The sequence below is a fragment of the Sceloporus occidentalis genome, unplaced genomic scaffold (assembly GCF_023333645.1).
Source record: "Sceloporus occidentalis isolate IW3139 unplaced genomic scaffold, rSceOcc1.0.p SCAF_1, whole genome shotgun sequence".
NCBI classification, from domain to species: domain Eukaryota; kingdom Metazoa; phylum Chordata; class Lepidosauria; order Squamata; family Phrynosomatidae; genus Sceloporus; species Sceloporus occidentalis.
This window is the reverse complement of record NW_028316981.1, coordinates 252857781-252872936: the sequence shown is the minus strand read 5'-3', so window position 1 is coordinate 252872936 and position 15156 is coordinate 252857781.

Genomic DNA, 15156 nt, shown 5'->3' with positions numbered 1-15156 from the left:
GCTTAAAGCTGTGCTTAGCCAGTCAATTTGCAAAGCCGGGAAGCTCCCAACTTTGCAAATCAGTCAGATGAGTGTGGCTGGGAGCTGGGATTTAGGCGGGTTTTAGGCGGGAGGAGGCATCGCCAGCTAAATGTGAGTGATATCTGGCTGCATCCCAGAATAGGATTCAAATTGGGAAAGGTAAGCCAATTTTTTAGCTGTGTGAAAAACTCCTCTGTCTGTCTCTGAAAGTCCCCAAATGTTTAGATATGGATTTAGACTGCTTTGGATGAGAAGTTCAGTTTGAACATCTCCTGAATCTGACTGTCCCAGCCCTATTTGGTTTGAAATACAAGACTAAGCCATATTCAGAGTGCATGGTAGATAAAAACAGAGCTGGAAATAAAGACATAAAAATATGTAGTGATTTCCATCTCATGGTTATTATAGAACCAATTTTGGTATCTTGAAAGTACACATATGTACCAGTAAACAAGCAATTAATATTTGCTTGGCCAGAAATTGTTTTAAAAGTTTATACAAAGTGTTTCTGTAAAAGGTATATTTTTTTCTGCAGCTGGCAACTAAACCTGCATAACAATCTTCAGTCTGTTTTGATTAGCTTTCTGAGATGCTTTTTATGTTCATTGTGTGTATATGTAACAACACACAGCACATCTGCTGAATGTTACTGTGTGTTTGGAGGGACTGAGCACTTCCAAATATTATTTCAATACATACTGTGCTCTACTAAACAGCTTAATTCATATTTTTAAAAGCTCTGGAATTCATATTTAGTTTCTCAGGACTTGGGATCTGTGATTCTTGATGCTAGAGCTGGTGGGTAATGTCTACCACACTTCAGCATACACAATGTCAGAGTTTGACACAGGGAACTTTAGTATGTGCTGCATCTCATCCTCCACTCCAGAAATAAAAGCCAATCAATCAGAAAATATTCTTTGGTTATTATTCATAACTGCTCATTGTGCTCTTAAATGGGAAAAAAGATTTAACTGGCCCATCCATCCATATCACAATATATGAAATTCGAAGCAAAAAGATCCTCTTTATGTCTTGCTTATTTAGAAAGCCTTACTTTTATAGCGGGTAACCTTTGATTAGTGCCTAAGGATCCAATGTACATATGTGTGTGTGTGTGAGAGAGAGAGAGACAGAGACAGAGACAGAGACAGAGACAGAGACAAAGAGAGAGTCAGTCTCCCTTTTTATACATGCAAACGTAAAACTGGATCCTGATTTAAGTATGTACATATCTGAATGACGAAAAAGGTCTTACACAACTCCTCCTTCCCATAATAACACACTCAAGCTCCAGAAAATATTACACAAACTGTTGAGAGATCCTGATGAATGGTGTAGAGGAGATATCCCAAAATCAGTTTACTTCTAGGTTCACTTACCACTTCTGTGTCTACTAATGACTGAGCTATGTCCAGATGGAAACACAAATTGTCCTTCAAATTAGAGAAGGAGAGGACTAAAGCCAAGCAAGGGTGCAATCCTATACATGACCATGCAGAAATAAGTTTCTAAAAGTTCAAATGACCATTTAAAGGAGGGGGGAAATCCATATTACGTAGCCTGCAAAATTCTCATATAATGTGTTTTCATCTGGAACCATTTACAATAAACTGTTCATTGTCAGTTACAACAAACTCTTGTATAAAGCGAGACTAAATTTTCAGCCATGATAATTGCACAAGTGAAATGGAGGGTTTCAAGAACAAAACCTATCAACAAGTCTCTCATGATTACATTTTTTGCGTATTATTCACTCCCATTTCTTATATGCGGGGTTCAGTAGATGCACCTTTGGCACCCATTTTAAGATGTTGTAACCATGTTGGTTTAATGTTTTTACTCTATTGTAAAAGCATTGTATTAGCCACTCACACATAGATCACTGGTTTCAGAATGTTCTAAAACCAGTTACTAGGTCTAACATGGTTGAAGATAGATATAAGCAGTTGAATAAAATTAATCTGGCTATTATTGTGCTTTGAGAAAACTCCACAATCACTAGCAAGCAGTCAAGTATACAAAAGAAGGTAACTTTAAGTTGTTAACAGTATATTTGTTACAATGAAATCTCACCTTGCTTCCAGGAGAGTAATGTCAATGTACAATACTTGTGGTGAGTTCAACAGTGACTGAATACCTTGTTTACTTAAACTACTGTATGTGGCTTAGGGATAGATTCATATTACAAGTGCTTCCAACTAAAAGATTAGATGAAGTCTACAGGTATGGTATTTTATGAGACCTGTAAGCTACTATCAGTTGTGCACATAATTAAAGGAATGATTAATATAATCCTTCAAGAGGGTTTAAATCAAAGCAGATAATTTCTTGGTTTTGTTTTATTTGCTGTAGCAAACAAAATGTGAATAGGTGTGCCAAGAAAAGGTATTCCTTTTCTTTCCATTACCTGTGGTTTGAGCATTGGACTATGACTCTGGAGACTAGGGTTCGAATCCCTGCTCAGCCATGGGAACCCACTGGGTGAACTTGGGCAAGTCTCATTCTCTCAGCCGCAGAGGGTGGCAATGGCAAACCAGCTCTGATGAACCTGCCAAGAAAACCCTGTGAAAGGTTTGGAAAGTCTGAAATGACTTGAGGGCACACAACACAGACATACACACATCTGTTGACCACTACTACCTCTCCACTTTCCTCCAGAAAAATCTAGGTAAGTTTTTCCACTGATCATTATTCATTTGACTATAGTGTAGGGCTTTACAGGTAGGAAATTGGATGAATAAGTAGCCAGGATCATCTCTGTGCGTAACTGCAGCTTCTAAGAACCTATTTAAAATGCATAAGGAATCAGGCAAACAAGCCTTTTTGGCTGTCAGTGCATATCCAACCCATTTACACAACTCTTTTACACTTCCTGCTGTAGAAATGACATCAGAGCTATGTGACAGGCCATTGAAACCTGCTCATGTGTGATGATTTGATGTGAGCAGGCTTAATCAGTTTAAGCAGCATTTACTTTAACCTGGTGAAATTAATTTTTCTTAATGAAGCAGCATTTATATTGTTATCAAGCAACAGAGTGGAGCAAATTTGATGTGTGCATTCCCATCCAAGTGAATAAGGCCACTTCTTTACCCTTCAATAAGTCAGAACCAGATTAAACATTACACTGATCATAAACCTAGTGATGATTGTCATTTTTGTTTCCAGAAGATCTGGTTTATGGACCTTGCTTGGCATGACTGGGATATATGAGAGGGGGAGGTTTTTTTTGGGGGGGGGGTTAAAAGGTCCTAACTGCACAATTATGTTTTCCTCTAAATTTAACTTTGGATATGAATAACAATGTTTCATGTGGTTGGAATGTGACAGACTTTGCTTTTCTTAGGTAGTCTTCACTTACATCTCTCCATATGTTACCATTGCCCCCAGATTCAACCATGTGGTCCTTAATCAAAGGCCTATAAATCATAAGATACAGATGATGAACCTAACTTGTAATCTTATTTCCAGCCAGCAATATATAGTTGCAGTTGTGGAGGCCTGAACAAAGATGCTAAACGGTGTCTGGGCTATGTCACAAAGTTTGCATTTTTAAAAATGAGACTGACAACACAGTATAACATACCAAACTCTCAGAAACCCACAGGAAGCAGATTTTTATCTGTCTGGGGAGTGAGATCATAATTTAAGCAGCCAATTCTCTGGGTAGATTTTTACTGAGTGAGAGTCAGATTGAGAGATTTATTTGGCTTTAGCCATGTAATGAAGGTTTTACAGATAAGGCGACAAAAGCCTCTCAGCCTAAGGATGTGCACGCACACAGAGAGAGAGAGAGAGGGGGGGGGACATAACAGAATTTTTCTGGATAGCTTCACTGTGTGGGTCCAGATTCTTCAGTGGACTCATGTGATCACTTCTTAGAGAAAAGTGCAAATTGGCTTACAGGTCTCCCTACAAATCACCATCATGATGAATTTATGGGTGGGCTGCTGCCATCTTCCTTTGTTCCTCCTCCTTTTCACAGGTGACCATCATAAGAAAGGGTTAGACTACGTAGCTACTGCCACACACTTTCAAAATGTGTCTAAAACTGCTTCTGGGAGTGACAATATATTGTGACATACTATTCCCTTTCAGAGGTATTGTACAAGAGAAAATAGGAAAACTATTTCATTCTTGCAAGTGAGGACAAATAATTTCCATAGTTTTATCTCCACTGTGAGAAAAAAACAAATACTTTCACACCACTTTTCCTGGTACTTGCACATCCAGAAACAATGCGAGAAATTAATTTTGTTCAGAAATAGATGGAGATTGTACAAAAAATGTCTTTTTGTACAAAAGTCACATTTTTTCTCACAAGAAAAATGTTTCAATTAATATTCATGGATTTTTTTTGTGGTTGTGTAAAATGGTGGGTTTGTACAAAGCTGCACAATTTTCCCCTTGATTCCTCATCAATTAAAGCTTGCCCACATTTTACAAAGATACACATATTTGGCTGTGTACATTTATTTGTGTATCATTCCTAGAAAGGAAAGAAGATAAAGAATCTGCCTTTGTGGTGGGTTTTCCCCTAAAGATGATGCATAGAGAGACGTGTATTCTGCTAATGTTTTTAGACCACAAGTTAAATAAATTCATTTTAAAAGCCAGTTAATATGCATTTCTTTTCCCTAATCTCCAAGGCTTTCTCCTAGACAGGGTATTGTGCATTATCTTTCCTGTATTAATAGTCTTCTAATGAATCTGGGGTTTACACTGTAGCCAGGCATCATTAAGACTTATTAGATTGATTGTCTGAATCAACGCTTTCAGATCAGCTACTAAAATATTCCTAAAACTTTTGCCAAACAAGGACACAATCCAACTAATATTTATAGACAGCATGAAATGTGGGGCAAATGTGTTTTGTCCAATTTACTTGATGCAAATGAACAGATCAGGCTTGGTTGCTGATGTTACCTCATGCTAATGGTATTTATTAATTAGCCTCACACAAATCTCATTTTAAAAATAGAGGATTTCATTTCCAGTTTCTCATCACTTGCTCTTGGTTGGGGGGGAATGAATAATGCAGAATGACATTTAACAACAAGAATGAAAAAAACCCAGCATATATAATAAGGAAAATATTAATGAGAATTTACCATCAGCTGAAAATTTAGACGTACTGAATTACTGACCATGACAGAAATATTACAATTGCCTTTCCTCTCATTTAAAAAGTTTTCTTCACAATGCTCTACATGTCTAAAGAAAAGTTTTATTTTACTAAGACTATATTCACTGCTTAGACAGTATTTGAGTTTTTTTCACCATATATTATGTTTGAATGAGCCATTTGCAAATCAATTCTATACATATACTTAAAAATAAATGATTTTGTTTTGTAGGGCTTACTTCATATTAAATAAACACTGAATTATTTGTTTTACTTTTTTGTTTTAATTTACTTTATAAATTAAGGGTCTTATTTGAATCAAAGAAGATAATGTGTTCTTTATTTTATCTGGGGTTTTTTTTTAATCTGGTTATCTTAGTTTTTCATAGAATTCTACTGCCAGAAATCCATTTTGGAAACCAACTCATAGTAACATTCTTAATCAGGAACTTAAACAGAAAATATGTATAGACATTTCCCACCAGCTATTAGTATCATTTTAACTCTCACCCATTGTATAAAGAAGCTTCCATTGAGTTAGTTGTAGAGTATTTTCCACAGGAAATCTTGCCAACATAGGAGTTTTTGGCTTCATCCAAGCAAAAACAAACCTGATCTCAAGGGAAGAGACTTTATGGCAGCAATGGAGAACTGATTTTCTTTGCTTCTGTCACTTCTCTACCTTTCTGGGGACTTTTTTTTTGGGGGGGGGGGAAGAAATCTGCCCCACAATCTCTCTGTAACACAGAAACAAACAATATACAGACCTGCAACCTATGACAACATCATCCCTCTCCAGTATGAACTGTACCATTTTTGGCTCCTGAAGAAGACAGTGGTGGGATACATACCGCCACATAGTACATATTGTATACGTACTAGGGTTAGGAAGGGGTGGTGCTTCCGCACCCCCCTAACCCTAGTACGTATACAATACGTACAAGATGGCGGCGCCCCTTCCACATGGGCGCCGCCATCTTTACGTACTGGACACATAGCGTCCAGACATGTCGCGGCGCCTATGACGTCGCGAGTCTGCGCCAGGCGCCTCGCGACGTCATAGAGGCGCCGCAAGAAGAAGCTCCGAAATGGAGCTTCTTTTTTGCTCCGCGCGGGAGCCGCGCGGTTTGACTGCTGCAGCTCCCACGCGGAGCAAACAGCGGCGGCGAGGAAGCGCCGCAAAGCGGCGGTTTGTATCCCGCCAGTGTGTTTTGAAGGCTAGTATAATTGTTGCTGTTGTGTGCCTTCCAGTTTATCTAATCAATGCCAATGTCGATTTTGGAACATGGGAATTACACTGTTATAAACACTAACAGTAGAACAGGGGTTAAGGCTGCCCATCTTGCATTTCCTGTAGTCACTCAGAATTTCAGCCTCTTCCACGGCCACAAATAGAACCAACCTACCGACAAGTAGTCATGCTTGCATGTTACCATTATGGATTAGTGTACATATTTAAAATACTTCTCATTCCAATTGAATAGAATGTGATCCGGCCAGATGCAATTTGCAGGGGCTCAGGCTTTTGGGGGGCACCCTCAAAACATACCATAAAACTCTGTGGGAAAAGGTGTTGCAGTTTTTACTGGCGCATCCATTGAAATATACAGAAATACACATTGTGACACATGTGCTTTGCATGCATTAGGATGGCTGTACTTTTTCAGCAGAGGGAGGGTGAATAGATGCTAACAGATGTGAGATTGCACAGGAAGGTGAAGGCAATTAACCATCAGTGTGAACATGCAAGAATGCACTCTGATTCTGGCAGTGTCCAGATGATACATGGCCCAAACCCCACTTCTAGTGCCAACAGTCCATATAACATCTGGCACATTCAGCACGAGAACTGGAGTACAACACTCTTAACACATTTTTTTTAAAAAAAGGTCTTTTTGTTCTTGATCTTCCTAGAAGCCCTCTGGTCCCATGCTGGAGTAGCTGTCTACATGCACACCCCTCTAAGTTACCCTGCAGGTCCACCACTGCTACCCATCATTATGATGTCAAAACAAGATGCCCACCATGTGGTTGTTGCCAGGCACCACATTCTGACCTCAAAAGCAAGCAACCCATGGTGGCAGCAAATGTACTGGGCACTTCAGTGGGGTGCATGGGGATTGAGGGCAAGTTAACGAGTAGCAGCTCTGGGTCCAGTGAAAACAAGGCTAATGTCATACAAGGTCTGCCTTTCCTTTCCAGAACTGTGTGAACTTTTGCAGCAACATTGGCGGGATACAGACGGGCAGGAGAAGACGTCTTGGAGGTGTATTCTGCTGAATACGGAGCCTCCAGACCTCCCGCCCCGGGGGCGTGCTTCAGGTGTTGGGGCTTCCACACGGGGGGCAGTGAAGACGCCTCACCTGGGTCCGTTTCAGACCCATAGCTTCTATACCGCCGCCTCGGAGGACGCCGCAAAGAAAGGGGCAGCTTCTGCACGGGCGGCCCAAACCGCGGCTTTTTTTTTTCTTTTGCCGCATGAGAAGTGCGCAGCTGCGGCACTCCAGCAGCAGCCGGCAATTTCCCTTTTGCCGGCTGCGGAATGCACATGTGCACATTTAAAGCACCAGGCCCCTTTAAACTTTTTTCCCCCGCCCTGCCCAAGAACAAAGGTGGCCTCCTGCCAGCTGGTGATCAGCTGATGTTGGCATCCTTGCCCGCTTGCGCATTGCGAGTGCCACCACTGGCATCATGGATGCCTCCTCTCCTTTGTTTCCTGTGGTCTTCCTGAAGCTGCAATCCACAGGCACAGCTGTCGCCGGTGCCACCGCCGTCTTCTCCCTCTCCTCCGCCTCCTCCGCCTCCTCTGCCCCCTCCGCCCCCTCCGGCCCCTCCGGCCCCTCCGCCTCCATTGCCGCTGCAATGGAGGTCCCATCATCCACCACCATAACAGCTGTAGACTTGGATGACAGCAGTAGTGATGATGATGATGACACAGAACAGCGCACGGCAGTGGCTGCCATAGCACTTCATCAGGCTACTGTTGGCGGTGCCATGGCCCTGGCCAGAGTGGCACGCCTCCGCCGATGCTGGAAGGTCCCTGCATCGCAAGACTTGTGGGACAACTTTGTGTCAACCATATGGTCTGATGAGCAATGGAGGCATTTCTTCCGAATGCCCCGTGCCCTCTTCCACAGGCTAGTGGGCATCCTGCGCCCAGAGATGGAGAAGGCAGACACAGTGATGAGGAAAGCCATCCCGGTGGAGAAGAGAGTGGCCATTGGTGTCTTTTCACTGGCACACAAGTCCACCTACATTGTGACGGGGGCGCTGTTTGGGACTGGCGTTGCCACCATGGGGGAGATCGTGGTGGAGTTTGCCCTGGCCATGGAGAAGCTGCTGCTGTCACGGACCGTGTACCTGGGGAACGCACGTGAGGTAGGGGCAGCCAGACCACCTTCCCTTTCATCTCTGGCAGCTCTGTGATATTCTGTGTCAAGTGTCACCCCCTCACTGTACATTTGCTGTTCTTGCTATGGTGCAGTTGTGCACGTGTAAAAGAGTTGTCATCTCAATTCCTCTGTTTCTCTCCCTTTCTTTCCCCCATAGATTATGGATGCCTTTGGTCGCCGCGGCTTCCCACAAGTGGTTGGCCTCATGGACGGGTGCCACTGCCTGATCATACCACCCTTGGGGCTGAGGAATGCCTATGTCAACAGAAGGGGCTCCTATTCTGTCATCCTGCAAGGGACATGTGACCACACAGGAAGGTTCGTGGACGTGGAGCTCGGATGGCATGGGTCAGCCCACGATGCCAGGGTGGCACGGAATTCTCTCATCTACGAGGCCATGGAGGCTGGCATTTATGTGCAAGGGAACCCCAGCATCAACATCAGAGGCCAGCAGATCGGGCCCCTGATACTGGCTGACTGTGCCTACCCCATTCGGAAGTGGCTCATGACACCGTTTAAGAACCCCCGCACTCCCAAACAGAAGCTCTTCAACAAGAAGTTGAATCGCGTGAGGGGGGCCGTGGAGAGATCGTTTGGCAGATTGAAGGCGAGATGGCGCTATCTCACTGCCCCACTGCTGGTGGCAGAGGAGAACGTGGTGCCCATCCTGGTATCCTGCGTCATTCTGCACAACATCTGTGAGACCAAGGGCAGGGTCCTGGATGAGGGCATGCGATATAGGCACCGTTTTGTGCTGCCCACCCTGGCACCAATCAGAGAGGCTCAAGAGAAAGAGAAGAAGAAAGCAGGGGAGACTGTGAAGAATGCCCTGGCAGATTTTTTTCTGACAAGGAGAATCTGAAGGATGGCTCCTGTGCCATCATCTGTGATGTCAGAGTGCAATGTTCTGTAATAGCATAAGCACATGAATAAATGTATCCCATTATCCACAGTTTGAGTCTGCCTATCATTCCTGATCTGTGCTGTGGGCATGTTTTGCCACATGCCTGAGGGGGACACACACAAACACACACACACAAAAGGTCTCCTGGCGCCTGTTTTCCTGGGTGAAAAAGATACATCAGCTCCAACTGCCAATTGCCCCTTTGACAATGTATCAATCCCCCTCAAATTCAAGCTTTCCTAATGGCCCATAGGGCACCCAGAGGGCATCTATTGGGGGAAAGATTCAAACTGCTCCTCTGAAAGCTATCATTGGCCTAGGACCACCTTGGCCTAACGGCCCTGAGCCACAGGTGCCCATATATACCCTTGCGCAACTGTGCAAGACCCCAGGACAGCGATCAACATGGCAGCGCCACGCAGGAGGGTCCCGGTCCGAATCGCCTACTGGACGGACGAGGAGGTCGGGATCCTCCTGGACTCCCTGATGCCACAGGCAGCTGCGAGGAGGGTGATGGCCAGCACAAACAAGCCCAACCGGGGGCATTTTCTCGAGTCATCTCGTGCCCTCCGAAACCAAGGGTTTCAAAGAACGCTGCACCAATGTAGAGTTAAGTTTAAAACTCTCAAGGCAGCGTTCTTTGAAACCCTTGAAGATTTCGGAGAGGAGCCCCCGGTTGACAAGCGGCCACCATTCTTCTCGCGGCTGAAGGACCTGTGGGTCAGGGGTGATCGGCCAAGACCGGAAGATCGCCGTCCTCCAGGTAAGTCAGAGCTCTTGCCATGCCCTGTCCTCCCCTCCTTGACCCTTCCCTTGCCCTCCTCTCCTTCCTGCATGGTGCCAATGCCATCCCTCCTCTTCCCTTCTGCAGGCGTGCGGCCGAGGCGGAGGCGGAGGGAGGGAGGGCACCGTGCCAGGGCGCCCTCTCCACCATCCTCGGGGGAAAAGGATGTCTCCAAGGGTGGGCCACAGCCAGGACCAGCTGCTGTGGCCCCTCCGCAGCCAGAGCAGGCTCCTCTGGCGGCAGGTAGGTCCCCAGGGTGAGGGGTGGGGGTTGCCTGACTGCAGCCCCCACGACACTTGTGCCCTCGTCTGCCATGCCAGCATGGTAACTTGGGCCTTTCCTTCCCCTTTGGCAGGGCTTCATGTCCTTGCTGGTGCCGCCGCCACGCAGGAAGAGGAGCCTGGGCCGAGCCGCCGCCTGCCAGGGGAGCCAGGGAACTTGGCCCTCGATGCCAAGGCCCTGGATCGAGTCCTCCAAGCCCGGCAGCAAGGTAAGTGCGGAGGTGAAACCAGGGAAGGGAGCGGGGGCACCCAGAAACCCTGCCTGTGGGAGTGGGTGATGGGCTCCACAGGCTGATCCTAACCATCCTCTTTCTTTTCCCCCCACAGAGAACTGGAGGGAGCGGAGGTTCGCTGCCCTGGAGGAGAAAGTGGACAAGCTGGCGGAGAGAGTGTCCTCCATGGAAGAGACCCTCCGGGAACTCCCCCGCCGGCTGCCCGCCCCACCGCCTCCTCCCCCTCCCTGAAGCAGCTTCCCTCCCCTGCCCCCTCTGCCATCCCCCCTTCACCACCCCCCTTCACCCTCCCCCTTCCCTTTGTATATATTGTATATAGTTAAAAAAATTTTATTGTTTGTATTAATAAAAAAGTTTATTTTTAAAAAAAATTTGTGTGGTTCATTATGCGCAACTGCAGCAGTGTGGCTGTGAGTGTGAATGTGACAGCTTAGGCGCAACTGTGCACTCTAAAGCTAGGCAGGAGTGCTGGGAGGTAGCAATGTCCAAACTCTGACCTTCCAGGCGTTTGGACTTCATCTCCCAGAATCCCAGACCACAGGGCAAGGTGGCTGGGGATTCTGGGAGATGAAGTCCAAACACCTGGAAGGACAGAGTTTGGACATTGCTGGTTTGGGGACCAGTGAGCCAGGCATGGTGGGAGGAGAGAACAGGAAGGGTAGACTAGAGTAGATAGGGCTGGGAGGGAACACATGCCCTGGGAGGCGAAATGATGTCTTTATGGGACATCATGGGACCTAGTGCCTTGTCAGTGCTCCCTGCCTCTTGATCCCAGGCCCCCTCTAGTTGCCCTTTGCCTTTGGGGGCGAGTTGTGGGCTGTGGGACTGCCAGAGAGTCACTGAAGAGGCTGGAGGATGGCCCAACAAGAGGCTGCTGAGACAGTTCCACCTCCATGGCAACTCCCTGCTCCTCAGCTGGAAGGATTGCTCTTGCTGGGGGCAATCCTTCCAGCTGCTGCCCTACTCCTTCCTCCACGACCCTGGGGACAGCCCTGGCTCTTCCAGCTCTTGCTGGGGGCTCCTGCTGCTCAACCCCTTCATCCACGACCCTGGGGACAGCCCTGCCTCTTCCACCCTGCTCCCTATGTACCCTTCTGCGTCTCGGGCCACCCTGCCCTCCCCTCATGATCTCCAGCATTTGCCCCATCAGAACAGTCTGTGCTTCCAAGGTGGTGTTGAGTCGCCTCTGCTCCTGGTCTGACCTGTCTATTGATCTCTCCTGGTTCTGAACGGCCCTCTGTTGAACTTCCACTGCCCTCACTTGCACTTCTAGGTTCCTCTCTTGAAATCCCAGTGCCCTCACTTGAACTTCTAGGTTCCTCTCATGAACTCCCAGTGTTCCCTCTTGAAATCCTAGTGCCGTCTCTTAAAATCCCAGTGCCCTTTCCATGATCTCCCTGCGGGACTGTCTGCCCCTCTCCCTGTCCTCAAAGGCTCGCTGCCCCTGCTGCATCAGTGCTGCCATGTGCTCTTCTGAGCAAGCCTTGAGCTGATCCACAGCCGCCACAGTTTTAGTAGCTGCTGATGGACGCACCCTTTTCTTCTTGGTGGCAAGTCTCTCCTCTGCTGACATGGCAGCTATGGGATTAGCTGGAGGTGGTTCTCCTTCTCCTTCTCCTTCTTCTTCTGCTTCAGTTCGTCCTCCTACTATGGGACATACAAGCAGAGAGTCACAGAAGCCTACAGTTAGCAGAGACCCTGAGGGCCATCTAGTCCAACCCCATTCTGCCATGCAGGAACTCTCACTCGAAGCTGTGGCAAAGGGTAGAGCTTCAAACTAAGGGCGTGGGGAAAGGAGAGATTTACATGCAAGGGAGGGGTGCCTTAGGAATGTGGGACACATGCAGCACATGACCATGCCAGGGACACTCACAAGCCTACTTGCACAGCAACCTTGCAAACATACCAGCACAGTAAGCAGTGAAAGAAACATGCCACAATTGCGCAGTTGAGCCATGCAGTAATAAACATAAATATAGGGTTTACATTGCATATTCTCTTCGGCCTCACTGCCATCGCTGGCGGGTGCACTGGCCCGGGAGACAGGTGAGCGGTCACGGTAGCTGCTGGTCGTGGAAGAGGATCCAGCACGAGATGGTGGTCTCCTTCTGGAGCTCCCGGCCCCAGCAGACATTCGTCTGAGCAGGGCGCGGGGGTCCAGAGGTCTCTGGCTGCTGGAGGAATCGCCCGAGTCGGGGTGTTCCTCCTCCTCCTGCTCCTCATCTGTATGACAAGGGACAAGGGTCATCTCTGCCCTGTGCCCACCCCGGGGCCACATCTTCCCCTTCCCCCATTTCCCCCTCCCTTCCCCCCAGGGGCCCTGGTGCATCTTACCCTGAGGGGGCATCAAAAGGTCTTGGGCACATTCAAGGTCCGGGGTCGCATCCTCGTCCTCCTCCTCCACCGCCACAGGCTCTGCTCTGGCTGGCTGGCCCGCCGGGACCCTCACACGCTCCCCACTGGTGGCTAGTCTGTTGGGTCTGATGCTTCCATCACTTTTAATGAAAGCATGCAGCTCCTTGTAAAAGGGCAGGGGGGTGCCCTTCTTAGTACCTCTGGCCTGGGCATCTCTGTATTGTTTCTATTGAGATTTTAGCGACTTGCATTTTCGGCGACACTCCTCCAAAGTTCTGTTGTGGCCCTTGGCTCTCATGGCTTCTTCCACTTCTCAATATGTGTCAGCATTCAGGTAGGACTGCTCCAATTTCTGCAGAATGTTTGGCTGGGACCATATAGCTATAAGGTCAGCCGTCTCCGCATGAGACCAAGACGTCCCCCTGCCTTTTTTCGGGGTGCTGGTGGATGGCTGTGCCATCCTGCCTGGTGACAAAGGGGAGCCGCCGCACAGCTGTGCCAGGAGCAGCCGAACTGTGCCCGTTCCCAGGTGAAAATGGCGCAGGAATGTGTGTAGGGGGTCACTTTAAATTCCAAACTTTCCCTTATCACTTTCTACAACCAAAACATCCGCCGGCAAAACTTACAACTTCCCGCGATTCCAGCAACGCATGCGCACATGCAGCTCTAGGGTTAGGGTTACGAGACTTAAAATGCGCCGCAGCTGTGCCGCAGCTTCCACAGCTGCATGGCAGCGGACGCTGCAATTAAAGCCCGACTGCAAACCACGCATGTCCCGGACCCCGACCCATTATGCGACGCAGCTGACACGGAGCTTTTAAACGGGCAACTTATATTTGCGGTAGGCAATTCTGGCGTACCGGTGCAGCAGCTTACAGACGGAGATGCGCACGTACGCCGCATATCAAAAAGAAGCGGAAAAAAGCAGCACCTTTTTAATGCCACTTCTTCCCGCTTGGGGCGTGCGGGCGGCGCGTTCATGATGGCATTCAGGTAAGGGCCGTCTGAAGGCTCTACCTTCATGACATCATGAATACACCCCTTTTTGCCCGTCTGTATCCCGCCTGTGACTCTGGGGTATGAAATACTACTAGTAAGTGCAAGGGGGTTAAATGTGCCTATTTCTTTTCCTCTATCTCAATTATATTTGTATGAAGCCACATTTGCTACACCATACAACAGCACACTTATTTGGAAGAAAAAGGCAAACACAATAAACGGGATGATGATGGCCATTAACTCGGTGCACTGATATGCAGAAGGGGGTTCAAGAACTGTAGGATGTGGCAGTGTTATGGAAACAGAATGAACAGAATTTTCTGTTCATCTCTAATTCTGCCCCCTGTTCATACCAGTAAGGCTGAAGTACAATTTTTAGCAATTTTTTAGTAAAATATAAGCCAAAGTAGAGTGATTCTTTGAAGCTAAGAATAGCTGCAGGATTGTTCATAAGCCATACCACAGACAGACAGTCTCATGTTCCTTCAGAAGCATGCCATCCTTAATTTCCCCTCAGTTTCCTGCACTGTGTGAGCACTGCAACTTGGTGCAGCCAGTTCCCCCTTCCTGTATATTACAGACCTTAACTTAGGCCATACCTTATACTAAGGGTTCTTTGGCAAGTTGAGTTTGCATGTATTAGTAAAGTGAAACACAAGCACATTTGACATACATGAAGGATGACTATCTGGGATGGATTAGCAGTCAAGCAGCTATTTTAAGACTGAGGGATTGTGACTTGCCCAATACCATCCAATGGTTATCTATAGCTGAGCTGGAATTTGATCCCTGGTCTCCTGAAATCACAGGCCAATCCTCAGACTTACCATGCTGGCTACTATTATTTCCGGCTGTTATTTTTGTGTGTCATCATAGAATGATAGAGCTGGAAGAGACCACAAGGGCCATCCAATCCAACCCCCTGCCATGCAGGAACACCAAATCAAAGCACCGCCAACAGATGGCAATCCAGCCTCTGTTTAAAACCTCCAAAGAAGGAGACTCCACCACACTCTGAGGGAGTGAGTTCCACTGTTGAACAGCTCTTACTGTCAGGAA